This window comes from Pleuronectes platessa, chromosome 8, assembly GCF_947347685.1.
Source record: "Pleuronectes platessa chromosome 8, fPlePla1.1, whole genome shotgun sequence".
NCBI classification, from domain to species: domain Eukaryota; kingdom Metazoa; phylum Chordata; class Actinopteri; order Pleuronectiformes; family Pleuronectidae; genus Pleuronectes; species Pleuronectes platessa.
The window spans coordinates 6,896,950-6,912,805 of NC_070633.1; the positions used below are offsets into that span (position 1 = coordinate 6,896,950).

The following is a 15,856-nucleotide window of genomic DNA, read 5'->3' on the forward strand; positions in this document are numbered from 1 at the left end:
AATATTTAGTCAAGAAAAATCCACCTGGAGACATTAAGAGCCCTCTGCATTGACAAGCTTTATTTGTGAATGATATATGCAATATGAGATGAAACAAATCCATATAAATGGGCGAGCTGCCTAGGCCACTCCCCTTTCAGATCAAAGGAAGCGAGTCTCTGTGGCGCAATTGGTTAGCGCGTTCGGCTGTTAACCGAAAGGTTGGTGGTTCAAGCCCACCCAGGGACGTGTGTTCTTTTATGAAATAGGTAGTTTGATCGTGAAAACCAATCTTCTTTCTGTGAACATAGGGAAGGGTTGGAAAACCGTATGATGAAAGTCAAAGAACAAGCAGGCAACAAAATAAACAGATTTATACACCTATTCCTTAAATAAGACCCAATTTGTCCGCTTAGTCCTTCAACAACTCTTGAGTTATCAATATTTAGTCAAGAAAAATCCACCTGGAGACATTAAGAGCCCTCTGCATTGACAAGCTTTATTTGTGAATGATACATGCAATATGAGATGAAACAAATCCATATAAATGGGCGAGCTGCATAGGCCACTCCCCTTTCAGATCAAAGGAAGCGAGTCTCTGTGGCGCAATTGGTTAGCGCGTTCGGCTGTTAACCGAAAGGATGGTGGTTCAAGCCCACCCAGGGACGTGTGTACTTTTATGAAATAGGTAGTTTGATCGTGAAAACCAATCTTCTTTCTGTGAATATAGGGAAGGGTTGGAAAACCGTATGATGAAAGTCACAGAACAAGCAGGCAACAAAATAAGCAGATTTATACACCGATTCCTTAAATAAGACCCAATTAGTCCACTTAGTCCTTCAACAAGTCTTGAGTTATCTATATTTAGTCAAGAAAAATCCACCTGGAGACATTAAGAGCCCTCTGCATTGACAAACTTTATTTGTAAATTAAATATGCAAAATGAATTCACACAAATTCATTTTAATGGACGAGCTCTCCTAGGCCACTCCCCTTTCAGATCAAAGGAAGCCGGTCTCTGTGGCGCAATTGGTTAGCGCGTTCGGCTGTTAACCGAAAGGTTGGTGGTTCAGGGACGTGTGTTCTTTTATGAAATAGGTAGTTTGATCGTGAAAACCAATCTTCTTTCTGTGAACATAGGGAAGGGTTGGAAAACCGTATGATGAAAGTCACAGAACAAGCAGGCAACAAAATAAGCAGATTTATACACCTATTCCTTAAATAAGACCCAATTTGTCCGCTTAGTCCTTCAACAACTCTTGAGTTATCAATATTTAGTCAAGAAAAATCCACCTGGAGACATTAAGAGCCCTCTGCATTGACAAGCTTTATTTGTGAATGATATATGCAATATGAGATGAAACAAATCCATATAAATGGGCGAGCTGCCTAGGCCACTCCCCTTTCAGATCAAAGGAAGCGAGTCTCTGTGGCGCAATTGGTTAGCGCGTTCGGCTGTTAACCGAAAGGTTGGTGGTTCAAGCCCACCCAGGGACGTGTGTTCTTTTATGAAATAGGTAGTTTGATCGTGAAAACCAATCTTCTTTCTGTGAACATAGGGAAGGGTTGGAAAACCGTATGATGAAAGTCAAAGAACAAGCAGGCAACAAAATAAGCAGATTTATACACCTATTCCTTAAATAAGACCCAATTTGTCCGCTTAGTCCTTCAACAACTCTTGAGTTATCAATATTTAGTCAAGAAAAATCCACCTGGAGACATTAAGAGCCCTCTGCATTGACAAGCTTTATTTGTGAATGATATATGCAATATGAGATGAAACAAATCCATATAAATGGGCGAGCTGCCTAGGCCACTCCCCTTTCAGATCAAAGGAAGCGAGTCTCTGTGGCGCAATTGGTTAGCGCGTTCGGCTGTTAACCGAAAGGATGGTGGTTCAAGCCCACCCAGGGACGTGTGTACTTTTATGAAATAGGTAGTTTGATCGTGAAAACCAATCTTCTTTCTGTGAATATAGGGAAGGGTTGGAAAACCGTATGATGAAAGTCACAGAACAAGCAGGCAACAAAATAAGCAGATTTATACACCGATTCCTTAAATAAGACCCAATTAGTCCACTTAGTCCTTCAACAAGTCTTGAGTTATCTATATTTAGTCAAGAAAAATCCACCTGGAGACATTAAGAGCCCTCTGCATTGACAAACTTTATTTGTAAATTAAATATGCAAAATGAATTCACACAAATTCATTTTAATGGACGAGCTCTCCTAGGCCACTCCCCTTTCAGATCAAAGGAAGCCGGTCTCTGTGGCGCAATTGGTTAGCGCGTTCGGCTGTTAACCGAAAGGTTGGTGGTTCAGGGACGTGTGTTCTTTTATGAAATAGGTAGTTTGATCGTGAAAACCAATCTTCTTTCTGTGAACATAGGGAAGGGTTGGAAAACCGTATGATGAAAGTCACAGAACAAGGAATTCAATACAATGGACAGCATTATAAACCTTTTCCTTCAACAAGTCTAGAGTCATCTATATATAGTTAAAACAAAATCCAGATGGACACATTAAGAACCCTCTGTATTGACAAGCTTTATTTGTGAATGATATATGCAATATGAGATCAAACAAATCCTTATCAATGGGCGAGCTGCCTAGGCCACTCTCCTTTCATAACAAAGGAAGCGAGTCTCTGTGGCGCAATTGGTTAGTGCGTTCGGCTGTTAACCGAAAGGTTGGTGGTTCAAGCCCACCCAGGGACGTGTGTACTTTTATGAAATAGGTAGTTTGATCGTGAAAACCAATCTTCTTTCTGTGAATATAGGGAAGGGTTGGAAAACCGTATGATGAAAGTCACAGAACAAGCAGGCAACAAAATAAGCAGATTTATACACCGATTCCTTAAATAAGACCCAATTAGTCCGCTTAGTCCTTCAACAACTCTTGAGTTATCAATATTTAGTCAAGAAAAATCCACCTGGAGACATTAAGAGCCCTCTGCATTGACAAGCTTTATTTGTGAATGATATATGCAATATGAGATGAAACAAATCCATATAAATGGGCGAGCTGCCTAGGCCACTCTCCTTTCATAACAAAGGAAGCCTGGTCTCTGTGGCGCAATTGGTTAGCGCGTTCGGCTGTTAACCGAAAGGTTGGTGGTTCAAGCCCACCCAGGAACGTGTGTACTTTTATGAAATAGGTAGTCTGATTGTGTAAACCAATCTTCTTTCTGTGAACAGAGAGAAGGCTTGGAAAACCGTATGATGAAAGTCACAGAACAAGGAATGCAATACAATAGACAGCATTATAAACCTTTTCCTTCAACAAGTCTTGAGTCATCTATATATAGTTAAAACAAAATCCAGATGGACAAATTAAGAACCCTCTGTATTGACAAGCTTTATTTGTGAATGATATATGCAATATGAGATCAAACAAATCCTTATCAATGGGCGAGCTGCGTATGCCACTCTCCTTTCATAAGAAAGGAAGCGAGTGTCTGTGGCGCAATTGGTTAGCGCGTTCGGCTGTTAACCGAAAGGATGGTGGTTCAAGCCCACCCAGGGACGTCTGTACTTTTATGAAATAGGTAGTTTGATCGTGAAAGCCAATCTTCTTTCTGTGAACATTGGGAAGGGTTGGAAAACCGTATGATGAAAGTCACAGAACAAGGAATTCAATACAATGGACAGCATTATAAACCTTTTCCTTCAACAAGTCTAGAGTCATCTATATATAGTTAAAACAAAATCCAGATGGACACATTAAGAACCCTCTGTATTGACAAGCTTTATTTGTGAATGATATATGCAATATGAGATCAAACAAATCCTTATCAATGGGCGAGCTGCCTAGGCCACTCTCCTTTCATAACAAAGGAAGCGAGTCTCTGTGGCGCAATTGGTTAGTGCGTTCGGCTGTTAACCGAAAGGTTGGTGGTTCAAGCCCACCCAGGGACCTGTGTACTTTTATGAAATAGGTAGTTTGATCGTGAAAACCAATCTTCTTTCTGTGAATATAGGGAAGGGTTGGAAAACCGTATGATGAAAGTCACAGAACAAGCAGGCAACAAAATAAGCAGATTTATACACCGATTCCTTAAATAAGACCCAATTAGTCCGCTTAGTCCTTCAACAACTCTTGAGTTATCAATATTTAGTCAAGAAAAATCCACCTGGAGACATTAAGAGCCCTCTGCATTGACAAGCTTTATTTGTGAATGATATATGCAATATGAGATGAAACAAATCCATATAAATGGGCGAGCTGCCTAGGCCACTCTCCTTTCATAACAAAGGAAGCCTGGTCTCTGTGGCGCAATTGGTTAGCGCGTTCGGCTGTTAATCGAAAGGATGGTGGTTCAAGCCCACCCAGGGACGTGTGTACTTTTATGAAATAGGTAGTTTGATCGTGAAAGCCAATCTTCTTTCTGTGAACATTAGGAAGGGTTGGAAAACCGTATGATGAAAGTCACAGAACAAGCAGGCAACAAAATAAGCAGATTTATACACCTATTCCTTAAATAAGACCCAATTTGTCCGCTTAGTCCTTCAACAACTCTTGAGTTATCAATATTTAGTCAAGAAAAATCCACCTGGAGACATTAAGAGCCCTCTGCATTGACAAGCTTTATTTGTGAATGATATATGCAATATGAGATGAAACAAATCCATATAAATGGGCGAGCTGCCTAGGCCACTCTCCTTTCATAACAAAGGAAGCCTGGTCTCTGTGGCGCAATTGGTTAGCGCGTTCGGCTGTTAACCGAAAGGATGGTGGTTCAAGCCCACCAAGGGACCTGTGTACTTTTATTAAATAGGTAGTTTGATCGTGAAAACCAATCTTCTTTCTGTGAACAGAGGGAAAGGTTGGAAAACCGTATGATGAAATTCACAGAACAAGCAGGCAACAAAATAAGCAGATTTATACACCGATTCCTTAAATAAGACCCAATTAGTCTGCTTAGTCCTTCAACAACTCTTGAGATATCTATATTTAGTCAAGAAAAATCCACCTGGAGACATTAAGAGCCCTCTGCATTGACAAGCTTTATTTGTAAATTAAATATGCAAAATGAATTCACACAAATTCATTTTAATGGACGAGCTCTCCTATGCCACTCCCCTTTCAGATCAAAGGAAGCCGGTCTCTGTGGCGCAATTGGTTAGCGCGTTCGGCTGTTAACCGAAAGGTTGGTGGTTCAAGCCCACCCAGGGACGTGTGTTCTTCTATGAAATAGGTAGTTTGATCGTGAAAACCAATCTTCTTTCTGTGAACATAGGGAAGGGTTGGAAAACCGTATGATGAAAGTCACAGAACAAGGAATTCAATACAATGGACAGCATTATAAACCTTTTCCTTCAACAAGTCTAGAGTCATCTATATATAGTTAAAACAAAATCCAGATGGATACATTAAGAACCCTCTGTATTGACAAGCTTTATTTGTGAATGATATATGCAATATGAGATCAAACAAATCCTTATCAATGGGCGAGCTGCCTAGGCCACTCTCCTTTCATAACAAAGGAAGCGAGTCTCTGTGGCGCAATTGGTTAGCGCGTTCGGCTGTTAACCGAAAGGATGGTGGTTCAAGCCCACCCAGGGACGTGTGTACTTTTATGAAATAGGTAGTTTGATCGTGAAAACCAATCTTCTTTCTGTGAATATAGGGAAGGGTTGGAAAACCGTATGATGAAAGTCACAGAACAAGCAGGCAACAAAATAAGCAGATTTATACACCTATTCCTTAAATAAGACCCAATTTGTCCGCTTAGTCCTTCAACAACTCTTGAGTTATCAATATTTAGTCAAGAAAAATCCACCTGGAGACATTAAGAGCCCTCTGCATTGACAAGCTTTATTTGTGAATGATATATGCAATATGAGATGAAACAAATCCATATAAATGGGCGAGCTGCCTAGGCCACTCTCCTTTCATAACAAAGGAAGCCTGGTCTCTGTGGCGCAATTGGTTAGCGCGTTCGGCTGTTAACCGAAAGGATGGTGGTTCAAGCCCACCCAGGGACGTGTGTACTTTTATGAAATAGGTAGTTTGATCGTGAAAGCCAATCTTCTTTCTGTGAACATTGGGAAGGGTTGGAAAACCGTATGATGAAAGTCACAGAACAAGCAGGCAACAAAATAAGCAGATTTATACACCTATTCCTTAAATAAGACCCAATTTGTCCGCTTAGTCCTTCAACAACTCTTGAGTTATCAATATTTAGTCAAGAAAAATCCACCTGGAGACATTAAGAGCCCTCTGCATTGACAAGCTTTATTTGTAAATTAAATATGCAAAATGAATTCACACAAATTCATTTTAATGCACGAGCTCTCCTAGGCCACTCCCCTTTCAGATCAAAGGAAGCCGGTCTCTGTGGCGCAATTGGTTAGCGCGTTCGGCTGTTAACCGAAAGGTTGGTGGTTCAAGCCCACCCAGGGACGTGTGTTCTTTTATGAAATAGGTAGTTTGATCGTGAAAACCAATCTTCTTTCTGTGAACATAGGGAAGGGTTGGAAAACCGTATGATGAAAGTCAAAGAACAAGCAGGCAACAAAATAAGCAGATTTATACACCTATTCCTTAAATAAGACCCAATTTGTCCGCTTAGTCCTTCAACAACTCTTGAGTTATCAATATTTAGTCAAGAAAAATCCACCTGGAGACATTAAGAGCCCTCTGCATTGACAAGCTTTATTTGTGAATGATATATGCAATATGAGATGAAACAAATCCATATAAATGTGCGAGCTGCCTAGGCCACTCTCCTTTCATAACAAAGGAAGCCTGGTCTCTGTGGCGCAATTGGTTAGCGCGTTCGGCTGTTAACCGAAAGGATGGTGGTTCAAGCCCACCAAGGGACCTGTGTACTTTTATGAAATAGGTAGTTTGATCGTGAAAACCAATCTTCTTTCTGTGAACAGAGGGAAAGGTTGGAAAACCGTATGATGAAATTCACAGAACAAGCAGGCAACAAAATAAGCAGATTTATACACCGATTCCTTAAATAAGACCCAATTAGTCTGCTTAGTCCTTCAACAACTCTTGAGTTATCTATATTTAGTCAAGAAAAATCCACCTGGAGACATTAAGAGCCCTCTGCATTGACAAGCTTTATTTGTAAATTAAATATGCAAAATGAATTCACACAAATTCATTTTAATGGACGAGCTCTCCTATGCCACTCCCCTTTCAGATCAAAGGAAGCCGGTCTCTGTGGCGCAATTGGTTAGCGCGTTCGGCTGTTAACCGAAAGGTTAGTGGTTCAAGCCCACCCAGGGACGTGTGTTCTTTTATGAAATAGGTAGTTTGATCGTGAAAACCAATCTTCTTTCTGTGAACATAGGGAAGGGTTGGAAAACCGTATGATGAAAGTCACAGAACAAGGAATTCAATACAATGGACAGCATTATAAACCTTTTCCTTCAACAAGTCTAGAGTCATCTATATATAGTTAAAACAAAATCCAGATGGACACATTAAGAACCCTCTGTATTGACAAGCTTTATTTGTGAATGATATATGCAATATGAGATCAAACAAATCCTTATCAATGGGCGAGCTGCCTAGGCCACTCTCCTTTCATAACAAAGGAAGCGAGTCTCTGTGGCGCAATTGGTTAGTGCGTTCGGCTGTTGACCGAAAGGTTGGTGGTTCAAGCCCACCCAGGGACGTGTGTACTTTTATGAAATAGGTAGTTTGATCGTGAAAACCAATCTTCTTTCTGTGAATATAGGGAAGGGTTGGAAAACCGTATGATGAAAGTCACAGAACAAGCAGGCAACAAAATAAGCAGATTTATACACCGATTCCTTAAATAAGACCCAATTAGTCCGCTTAGTCCTTCAACAACTCTTGAGTTATCAATATTTAGTCAAGAAAAATCCACCTGGAGACATTAAGAGCCCTCTGCATTGACAAGCTTTATTTGTGAATGATATATGCAATATGAGATGAAACAAATCCATATAAATGGGCGAGCTGCCTAGGCCACTCTCCTTTCATAACAAAGGAAGCCTGGTCTCTGTGGCGCAATTGGTTAGCGCGTTCGGCTGTTAACCGAAAGGTTGGTGGTTCAAGCCCACCCAGGAACGTGTGTACTTTTATGAAATAGGTAGTCTGATTGTGTAAACCAATCTTCTTTCTGTGAACAGAGAGAAGGCTTGGAAAACCGTATGATGAAAGTCACAGAACAAGGAATGCAATACAATAGACAGCATTATAAACCTTTTCCTTCAACAAGTCTTGAGTCATCTATATATAGTTAAAACAAAATCCAGATGGACAAATTAAGAACCCTCTGTATTGACAAGCTTTATTTGTGAATGATATATGCAATATGAGATCAAACAAATCCTTATCAATGGGCGAGCTGCGTATGCCACTCTCCTTTCATAAGAAAGGAAGCGAGTGTCTGTGGCGCAATTGGTTAGCGCGTTCGGCTGTTAACCGAAAGGATGGTGGTTCAAGCCCACCCAGGGACGTCTGTACTTTTATGAAATAGGTAGTTTGATCGTGAAAGCCAATCTTCTTTCTGTGAACATTGGGAAGGGTTGGAAAACCGTATGATGAAAGTCACAGAACAAGGAATTCAATACAATGGACAGCATTATAAACCTTTTCCTTCAACAAGTCTAGAGTCATCTATATATAGTTAAAACAAAATCCAGATGGACACATTAAGAACCCTCTGTATTGACAAGCTTTATTTGTGAATGATATATGCAATATGAGATCAAACAAATCCTTATCAATGGGCGAGCTGCCTAGGCCACTCTCCTTTCATAACAAAGGAAGCGAGTCTCTGTGGCGCAATTGGTTAGTGCGTTCGGCTGTTAACCGAAAGGTTGGGGGTTCAAGCCCACCCAGGGACGTGTGTACTTTTATGAAATAGGTAGTTTGATCGTGAAAACCAATCTTCTTTCTGTGAATATAGGGAAGGGTTGGAAAACCGTATGATGAAAGTCACAGAACAAGCAGGCAACAAAATAAGCAGATTTATACACCGATTCCTTAAATAAGACCCAATTAGTCCGCTTAGTCCTTCAACAACTCTTGAGTTATCAATATTTAGTCAAGAAAAATCCACCTGGAGACATTAAGAGCCCTCTGCATTGACAAGCTTTATTTGTGAATGATATATGCAATATGAGATGAAACAAATCCATATAAATGGGCGAGCTGCCTAGGCCACTCTCCTTTCATAACAAAGGAAGCCTGGTCTCTGTGGCGCAATTGGTTAGCGCGTTCGGCTGTTAATCGAAAGGATGGTGGTTCAAGCCCACCCAGGGACGTGTGTACTTTTATGAAATAGGTAGTTTGATCGTGAAAGCCAATCTTCTTTCTGTGAACATTAGGAAGGGTTGGAAAACCGTATGATGAAAGTCACAGAACAAGCAGGCAACAAAATAAGCAGATTTATACACCTATTCCTTAAATAAGACCCAATTTGTCCGCTTAGTCCTTCAACAACTCTTGAGTTATCAATATTTAGTCAAGAAAAATCCACCTGGAGACATTAAGAGCCCTCTGCATTGACAAGCTTTATTTGTGAATGATATATGCAATATGAGATGAAACAAATCCATATAAATGGGCGAGCTGCCTAGGCCACTCTCCTTTCATAACAAAGGAAGCCTGGTCTCTGTGGCGCAATTGGTTAGCGCGTTCGGCTGTTAACCGAAAGGATGGTGGTTCAAGCCCACCAAGGGACCTGTGTACTTTTATTAAATAGGTAGTTTGATCGTGAAAACCAATCTTCTTTCTGTGAACAGAGGGAAAGGTTGGAAAACCGTATGATGAAATTCACAGAACAAGCAGGCAACAAAATAAGCAGATTTATACACCGATTCCTTAAATAAGACCCAATTAGTCTGCTTAGTCCTTCAACAACTCTTGAGATATCTATATTTAGTCAAGAAAAATCCACCTGGAGACATTAAGAGCCCTCTGCATTGACAAGCTTTATTTGTAAATTAAATATGCAAAATGAATTCACACAAATTCATTTTAATGGACGAGCTCTCCTATGCCACTCCCCTTTCAGATCAAAGGAAGCCGGTCTCTGTGGCGCAATTGGTTAGCGCGTTCGGCTGTTAACCGAAAGGTTGGTGGTTCAAGCCCACCCAGGGACGTGTGTTCTTCTATGAAATAGGTAGTTTGATCGTGAAAACCAATCTTCTTTCTGTGAACATAGGGAAGGGTTGGAAAACCGTATGATGAAAGTCACAGAACAAGGAATTCAATACAATGGACAGCATTATAAACCTTTTCCTTCAACAAGTCTAGAGTCATCTATATATAGTTAAAACAAAATCCAGATGGATACATTAAGAACCCTCTGTATTGACAAGCTTTATTTGTGAATGATATATGCAATATGAGATCAAACAAATCCTTATCAATGGGCGAGCTGCCTAGGCCACTCTCCTTTCATAACAAAGGAAGCGAGTCTCTGTGGCGCAATTGGTTAGCGCGTTCGGCTGTTAACCGAAAGGATGGTGGTTCAAGCCCACCCAGGGACGTGTGTACTTTTATGAAATAGGTAGTTTGATCGTGAAAACCAATCTTCTTTCTGTGAATATAGGGAAGGGTTGGAAAACCGTATGATGAAAGTCACAGAACAAGCAGGCAACAAAATAAGCAGATTTATACACCTATTCCTTAAATAAGACCCAATTTGTCCGCTTAGTCCTTCAACAACTCTTGAGTTATCAATATTTAGTCAAGAAAAATCCACCTGGAGACATTAAGAGCCCTCTGCATTGACAAGCTTTATTTGTGAATGATATATGCAATATGAGATGAAACAAATCCATATAAATGGGCGAGCTGCCTAGGCCACTCTCCTTTCATAACAAAGGAAGCCTGGTCTCTGTGGCGCAATTGGTTAGCGCGTTCGGCTGTTAACCGAAAGGATGGTGGTTCAAGCCCACCCAGGGACGTGTGTACTTTTATGAAATAGGTAGTTTGATCGTGAAAGCCAATCTTCTTTCTGTGAACATTGGGAAGGGTTGGAAAACCGTATGATGAAAGTCACAGAACAAGCAGGCAACAAAATAAGCAGATTTATACACCTATTCCTTAAATAAGACCCAATTTGTCCGCTTAGTCCTTCAACAACTCTTGAGTTATCAATATTTAGTCAAGAAAAATCCACCTGGAGACATTAAGAGCCCTCTGCATTGACAAGCTTTATTTGTAAATTAAATATGCAAAATGAATTCACACAAATTCATTTTAATGCACGAGCTCTCCTAGGCCACTCCCCTTTCAGATCAAAGGAAGCCGGTCTCTGTGGCGCAATTGGTTAGCGCGTTCGGCTGTTAACCGAAAGGTTGGTGGTTCAAGCCCACCCAGGGACGTGTGTTCTTTTATGAAATAGGTAGTTTGATCGTGAAAACCAATCTTCTTTCTGTGAACATAGGGAAGGGTTGGAAAACCGTATGATGAAAGTCAAAGAACAAGCAGGCAACAAAATAAGCAGATTTATACACCTATTCCTTAAATAAGACCCAATTTGTCCGCTTAGTCCTTCAACAACTCTTGAGTTATCAATATTTAGTCAAGAAAAATCCACCTGGAGACATTAAGAGCCCTCTGCATTGACAAGCTTTATTTGTGAATGATATATGCAATATGAGATGAAACAAATCCATATAAATGTGCGAGCTGCCTAGGCCACTCTCCTTTCATAACAAAGGAAGCCTGGTCTCTGTGGCGCAATTGGTTAGCGCCTTCGGCTGTTAACCGAAAGGATGGTGGTTCAAGCCCACCAAGGGACCTGTGTACTTTTATGAAATAGGTAGTTTGATCGTGAAAACCAATCTTCTTTCTGTGAACAGAGGGAAAGGTTGGAAAACCGTATGATGAAATTCACAGAACAAGCAGGCAACAAAATAAGCAGATTTATACACCGATTCCTTAAATAAGACCCAATTAGTCTGCTTAGTTCTTCAACAACTCTTGAGTTATCTATATTTAGTCAAGAAAAATCCACCTGGAGACATTAAGAGCCCTCTGCATTGACAAGCTTTATTTGTAAATTAAATATGCAAAATGAATTCACACAAATTCATTTTAATGGACGAGCTCTCCTATGCCACTCCCCTTTCAGATCAAAGGAAGCCGGTCTCTGTGGCGCAATTGGTTAGCGCGTTCGGCTGTTAACCGAAAGGTTAGTGGTTCAAGCCCACCCAGGGACGTGTGTTCTTTTATGAAATAGGTAGTTTGATCGTGAAAACCAATCTTCTTTCTGTGAACATAGGGAAGGGTTGGAAAACCGTATGATGAAAGTCACAGAACAAGGAATTCAATACAATGGACAGCATTATAAACCTTTTCCTTCAACAAGTCTAGAGTCATCTATATATAGTTAAAACAAAATCCAGATGGACACATTAAGAACCCTCTGTATTGACAAGCTTTATTTGTGAATGATATATGCAATATGAGATCAAACAAATCCTTATCAATGGGCGAGCTGCCTAGGCCACTCTCCTTTCATAACAAAGGAAGCGAGTCTCTGTGGCGCAATTGGTTAGTGCGTTCGGCTGTTAACCGAAAGGTTGGTGGTTCAAGCCCACCCAGGGACGTGTGTACTTTTATGAAATAGGTAGTTTGATCGTGAAAACCAATCTTCTTTCTGTGAATATAGGGAAGGGTTGGAAAACCGTATGATGAAAGTCACAGAACAAGCAGGCAACAAAATAAGCAGATTTATACACCGATTCCTTAAATAAGACCCAATTAGTCCGCTTAGTCCTTCAACAACTCTTGAGTTATCAATATTTAGTCAAGAAAAATCCACCTGGAGACATTAAGAGCCCTCTGCATTGACAAGCTTTATTTGTGAATGATATATGCAATATGAGATGAAACAAATCCATATAAATGGGCGAGCTGCCTAGGCCACTCTCCTTTCATAACAAAGGAAGCCTGGTCTCTGTGGCGCAATTGGTTAGCGCGTTCGGCTGTTAACCGAAAGGTTGGTGGTTCAAGCCCACCCAGGAACGTGTGTACTTTTATGAAATAGGTAGTCTGATTGTGTAAACCAATCTTCTTTCTGTGAACAGAGAGAAGGCTTGGAAAACCGTATGATGAAAGTCACAGAACAAGGAATGCAATACAATAGACAGCATTATAAACCTTTTCCTTCAACAAGTCTTGAGTCATCTATATATAGTTAAAACAAAATCCAGATGGACAAATTAAGAACCCTCTGTATTGACAAGCTTTATTTGTGAATGATATATGCAATATGAGATCAAACAAATCCTTATCAATGGGCGAGCTGCGTATGCCACTCTCCTTTCATAAGAAAGGAAGCGAGTGTCTGTGGCGCAATTGGTTAGCGCGTTCGGCTGTTAACCGAAAGGATGGTGGTTCAAGCCCACCCAGGGACGTCTGTACTTTTATGAAATAGGTAGTTTGATCGTGAAAGCCAATCTTCTTTCTGTGAACATTGGGAAGGGTTGGAAAACCGTATGATGAAAGTCACAGAACAAGGAATTCAATACAATGGACAGCATTATAAACCTTTTCCTTCAACAAGTCTAGAGTCATCTATATATAGTTAAAACAAAATCCAGATGGACACATTAAGAACCCTCTGTATTGACAAGCTTTATTTGTGAATGATATATGCAATATGAGATCAAACAAATCCTTATCAATGGGCGAGCTGCCTAGGCCACTCTCCTTTCATAACAAAGGAAGCGAGTCTCTGTGGCGCAATTGGTTAGTGCGTTCGGCTGTTAACCGAAAGGTTGGTGGTTCAAGCCCACCCAGGGACGTGTGTACTTTTATGAAATAGGTAGTTTGATCGTGAAAACCAATCTTCTTTCTGTGAATATAGGGAAGGGTTGGAAAACCGTATGATGAAAGTCACAGAACAAGCAGGCAACAAAATAAGCAGATTTATACACCGATTCCTTAAATAAGACCCAATTAGTCCGCTTAGTCCTTCAACAACTCTTGAGTTATCAATATTTAGTCAAGAAAAATCCACCTGGAGACATTAAGAGCCCTCTGCATTGACAAGCTTTATTTGTGAATGATATATGCAATATGAGATGAAACAAATCCATATAAATGGGCGAGCTGCCTAGGCCACTCTCCTTTCATAACAAAGGAAGCCTGGTCTCTGTGGCGCAATTGGTTAGCGCGTTCGGCTGTTAACCGAAAGGTTGGTGGTTCAAGCCCACCCAGGAACGTGTGTACTTTTATGAAATAGGTAGTCTGATTGTGTAAACCAATCTTCTTTCTGTGAACAGAGAGAAGGCTTGGAAAACCGTATGATGAAAGTCACAGAACAAGGAATGCAATACAATAGACAGCATTATAAACCTTTTCCTTCAACAAGTCTTGAGTCATCTATATATAGTTAAAACAAAATCCAGATGGACAAATTAAGAACCCTCTGTATTGACAAGCTTTATTTGTGAATGATATATGCAATATGAGATCAAACAAATCCTTATCAATGGGCGAGCTGCGTATGCCACTCTCCTTTCATAAGAAAGGAAGCGAGTGTCTGTGGCGCAATTGGTTAGCGCGTTCGGCTGTTAACCGAAAGGATGGTGGTTCAAGCCCACCCAGGGACGTCTGTACTTTTATGAAATAGGTAGTTTGATCGTGAAAGCCAATCTTCTTTCTGTGAACATTGGGAAGGGTTGGAAAACCGTATGATGAAAGTCACAGAACAAGGAATTCAATACAATGGACAGCATTATAAACCTTTTCCTTCAACAAGTCTAGAGTCATCTATATATAGTTAAAACAAAATCCAGATGGACACATTAAGAACCCTCTGTATTGACAAGCTTTATTTGTGAATGATATATGCAATATGAGATCAAACAAATCCTTATCAATGGGCGAGCTGCCTAGGCCACTCTCCTTTCATAACAAAGGAAGCGAGTCTCTGTGGCGCAATTGGTTAGTGCGTTCGGCTGTTAACCGAAAGGTTGGTGGTTCAAGCCCACCCAGGGACGTGTGTACTTTTATGAAATAGGTAGTTTGATCGTGAAAACCAATCTTCTTTCTGTGAATATAGGGAAGGGTTGGAAAACCGTATGATGAAAGTCACAGAACAAGCAGGCAACAAAATAAGCAGATTTATACACCGATTCCTTAAATAAGACCCAATTAGTCCGCTTAGTCCTTCAACAACTCTTGAGTTATCAATATTTAGTCAAGAAAAATCCACCTGGAGACATTAAGAGCCCTCTGCATTGACAAGCTTTATTTGTGAATGATATATGCAATATGAGATGAAACAAATCCATATAAATGGGCGAGCTGCCTAGGCCACTCTCCTTTCATAACAAAGGAAGCCTGGTCTCTGTGGCGCAATTGGTTAGCGCGTTCGGCTGTTAATCGAAAGGATGGTGGTTCAAGCCCACCCAGGGACGTGTGTACTTTTATGAAATAGGTAGTTTGATCGTGAAAGCCAATCTTCTTTCTGTGAACATTGGGAAGGGTTGGAAAACCGTATGATGAAAGTCACAGAACAAGCAGGCAACAAAATAAGCAGATTTATACACCTATTCCTTAAATAAGACCCAATTTGTCCGCTTAGTCCTTCAACAACTCTTGAGTTATCAATATTTAGTCAAGAAAAATCCACCTGGAGACATTAAGAGCCCTCTGCATTGACAAGCTTTATTTGTGAATGATATATGCAATATGAGATGAAACAAATCCATATAAATGGGCGAGCTGCCTAGGCCACTCTCCTTTCATAACAAAGGAAGCCTGGTCTCTGTGGCGCAATTGGTTAGCGCGTTCGGCTGTTAACCGAAAGGATGGTGGTTCAAGCCCACCAAGGGACCTGTGTACTTTTATTACATAGGTAGTTTGATCGTGAAAACCAATCTTCTTTCTGTGAACAGAGGGAAAGGTTGGAAAACCGT

The 15,856-nt window shown here is 40.5% G+C and overlaps 29 non-coding genes across 29 annotated transcripts; all 29 read left to right on the forward strand.

The window, feature by feature from the left end:
• The first annotated feature begins 154 nt into the window (after positions 1-154).
• Positions 155-228, forward strand: trnan-guu (transfer RNA asparagine (anticodon GUU)). The gene has a single exon. It is a non-coding gene; the product is annotated as a tRNA-Asn (tRNA).
• A 345-nt stretch (positions 229-573) lies between these two features.
• Positions 574-647, forward strand: trnan-guu (transfer RNA asparagine (anticodon GUU)). The gene has a single exon. It is a non-coding gene; the product is annotated as a tRNA-Asn (tRNA).
• A 755-nt stretch (positions 648-1,402) lies between these two features.
• On the forward strand, positions 1,403-1,476 carry trnan-guu (transfer RNA asparagine (anticodon GUU)). Its single transcript has one exon. It is a non-coding gene; the product is annotated as a tRNA-Asn (tRNA).
• A 345-nt stretch (positions 1,477-1,821) lies between these two features.
• trnan-guu (transfer RNA asparagine (anticodon GUU)) lies at positions 1,822-1,895 on the forward strand. The gene has a single exon. It is a non-coding gene; the product is annotated as a tRNA-Asn (tRNA).
• A 726-nt stretch (positions 1,896-2,621) lies between these two features.
• Positions 2,622-2,695, forward strand: trnan-guu (transfer RNA asparagine (anticodon GUU)). The gene has a single exon. It is a non-coding gene; the product is annotated as a tRNA-Asn (tRNA).
• Positions 2,696-3,041: 346 nt separating this feature from the next.
• Positions 3,042-3,115, forward strand: trnan-guu (transfer RNA asparagine (anticodon GUU)). Its single transcript has one exon. It is a non-coding gene; the product is annotated as a tRNA-Asn (tRNA).
• A 316-nt stretch (positions 3,116-3,431) lies between these two features.
• Positions 3,432-3,505, forward strand: trnan-guu (transfer RNA asparagine (anticodon GUU)). Its single transcript has one exon. It is a non-coding gene; the product is annotated as a tRNA-Asn (tRNA).
• A 736-nt stretch (positions 3,506-4,241) lies between these two features.
• trnan-guu (transfer RNA asparagine (anticodon GUU)) lies at positions 4,242-4,315 on the forward strand. The gene has a single exon. It is a non-coding gene; the product is annotated as a tRNA-Asn (tRNA).
• A 766-nt stretch (positions 4,316-5,081) lies between these two features.
• Positions 5,082-5,155, forward strand: trnan-guu (transfer RNA asparagine (anticodon GUU)). Its single transcript has one exon. It is a non-coding gene; the product is annotated as a tRNA-Asn (tRNA).
• Positions 5,156-5,471: 316 nt separating this feature from the next.
• Positions 5,472-5,545, forward strand: trnan-guu (transfer RNA asparagine (anticodon GUU)). Its single transcript has one exon. It is a non-coding gene; the product is annotated as a tRNA-Asn (tRNA).
• A 346-nt stretch (positions 5,546-5,891) lies between these two features.
• On the forward strand, positions 5,892-5,965 carry trnan-guu (transfer RNA asparagine (anticodon GUU)). The gene has a single exon. It is a non-coding gene; the product is annotated as a tRNA-Asn (tRNA).
• A 346-nt stretch (positions 5,966-6,311) lies between these two features.
• Positions 6,312-6,385, forward strand: trnan-guu (transfer RNA asparagine (anticodon GUU)). Its single transcript has one exon. It is a non-coding gene; the product is annotated as a tRNA-Asn (tRNA).
• A 766-nt stretch (positions 6,386-7,151) lies between these two features.
• Positions 7,152-7,225, forward strand: trnan-guu (transfer RNA asparagine (anticodon GUU)). Its single transcript has one exon. It is a non-coding gene; the product is annotated as a tRNA-Asn (tRNA).
• Positions 7,226-7,541: 316 nt separating this feature from the next.
• On the forward strand, positions 7,542-7,615 carry trnan-guu (transfer RNA asparagine (anticodon GUU)). Its single transcript has one exon. It is a non-coding gene; the product is annotated as a tRNA-Asn (tRNA).
• Positions 7,616-7,961: 346 nt separating this feature from the next.
• On the forward strand, positions 7,962-8,035 carry trnan-guu (transfer RNA asparagine (anticodon GUU)). The gene has a single exon. It is a non-coding gene; the product is annotated as a tRNA-Asn (tRNA).
• A 316-nt stretch (positions 8,036-8,351) lies between these two features.
• trnan-guu (transfer RNA asparagine (anticodon GUU)) lies at positions 8,352-8,425 on the forward strand. The gene has a single exon. It is a non-coding gene; the product is annotated as a tRNA-Asn (tRNA).
• Positions 8,426-9,161: 736 nt separating this feature from the next.
• On the forward strand, positions 9,162-9,235 carry trnan-guu (transfer RNA asparagine (anticodon GUU)). Its single transcript has one exon. It is a non-coding gene; the product is annotated as a tRNA-Asn (tRNA).
• Positions 9,236-10,001: 766 nt separating this feature from the next.
• On the forward strand, positions 10,002-10,075 carry trnan-guu (transfer RNA asparagine (anticodon GUU)). Its single transcript has one exon. It is a non-coding gene; the product is annotated as a tRNA-Asn (tRNA).
• A 316-nt stretch (positions 10,076-10,391) lies between these two features.
• trnan-guu (transfer RNA asparagine (anticodon GUU)) lies at positions 10,392-10,465 on the forward strand. Its single transcript has one exon. It is a non-coding gene; the product is annotated as a tRNA-Asn (tRNA).
• Positions 10,466-10,811: 346 nt separating this feature from the next.
• Positions 10,812-10,885, forward strand: trnan-guu (transfer RNA asparagine (anticodon GUU)). Its single transcript has one exon. It is a non-coding gene; the product is annotated as a tRNA-Asn (tRNA).
• A 346-nt stretch (positions 10,886-11,231) lies between these two features.
• On the forward strand, positions 11,232-11,305 carry trnan-guu (transfer RNA asparagine (anticodon GUU)). The gene has a single exon. It is a non-coding gene; the product is annotated as a tRNA-Asn (tRNA).
• Positions 11,306-12,071: 766 nt separating this feature from the next.
• On the forward strand, positions 12,072-12,145 carry trnan-guu (transfer RNA asparagine (anticodon GUU)). Its single transcript has one exon. It is a non-coding gene; the product is annotated as a tRNA-Asn (tRNA).
• A 316-nt stretch (positions 12,146-12,461) lies between these two features.
• trnan-guu (transfer RNA asparagine (anticodon GUU)) lies at positions 12,462-12,535 on the forward strand. The gene has a single exon. It is a non-coding gene; the product is annotated as a tRNA-Asn (tRNA).
• Positions 12,536-12,881: 346 nt separating this feature from the next.
• Positions 12,882-12,955, forward strand: trnan-guu (transfer RNA asparagine (anticodon GUU)). Its single transcript has one exon. It is a non-coding gene; the product is annotated as a tRNA-Asn (tRNA).
• Positions 12,956-13,271: 316 nt separating this feature from the next.
• Positions 13,272-13,345, forward strand: trnan-guu (transfer RNA asparagine (anticodon GUU)). Its single transcript has one exon. It is a non-coding gene; the product is annotated as a tRNA-Asn (tRNA).
• A 316-nt stretch (positions 13,346-13,661) lies between these two features.
• Positions 13,662-13,735, forward strand: trnan-guu (transfer RNA asparagine (anticodon GUU)). Its single transcript has one exon. It is a non-coding gene; the product is annotated as a tRNA-Asn (tRNA).
• Positions 13,736-14,081: 346 nt separating this feature from the next.
• Positions 14,082-14,155, forward strand: trnan-guu (transfer RNA asparagine (anticodon GUU)). Its single transcript has one exon. It is a non-coding gene; the product is annotated as a tRNA-Asn (tRNA).
• A 706-nt stretch (positions 14,156-14,861) lies between these two features.
• Positions 14,862-14,935, forward strand: trnan-guu (transfer RNA asparagine (anticodon GUU)). Its single transcript has one exon. It is a non-coding gene; the product is annotated as a tRNA-Asn (tRNA).
• A 346-nt stretch (positions 14,936-15,281) lies between these two features.
• On the forward strand, positions 15,282-15,355 carry trnan-guu (transfer RNA asparagine (anticodon GUU)). Its single transcript has one exon. It is a non-coding gene; the product is annotated as a tRNA-Asn (tRNA).
• Positions 15,356-15,856: the final 501 nt, after the last annotated feature.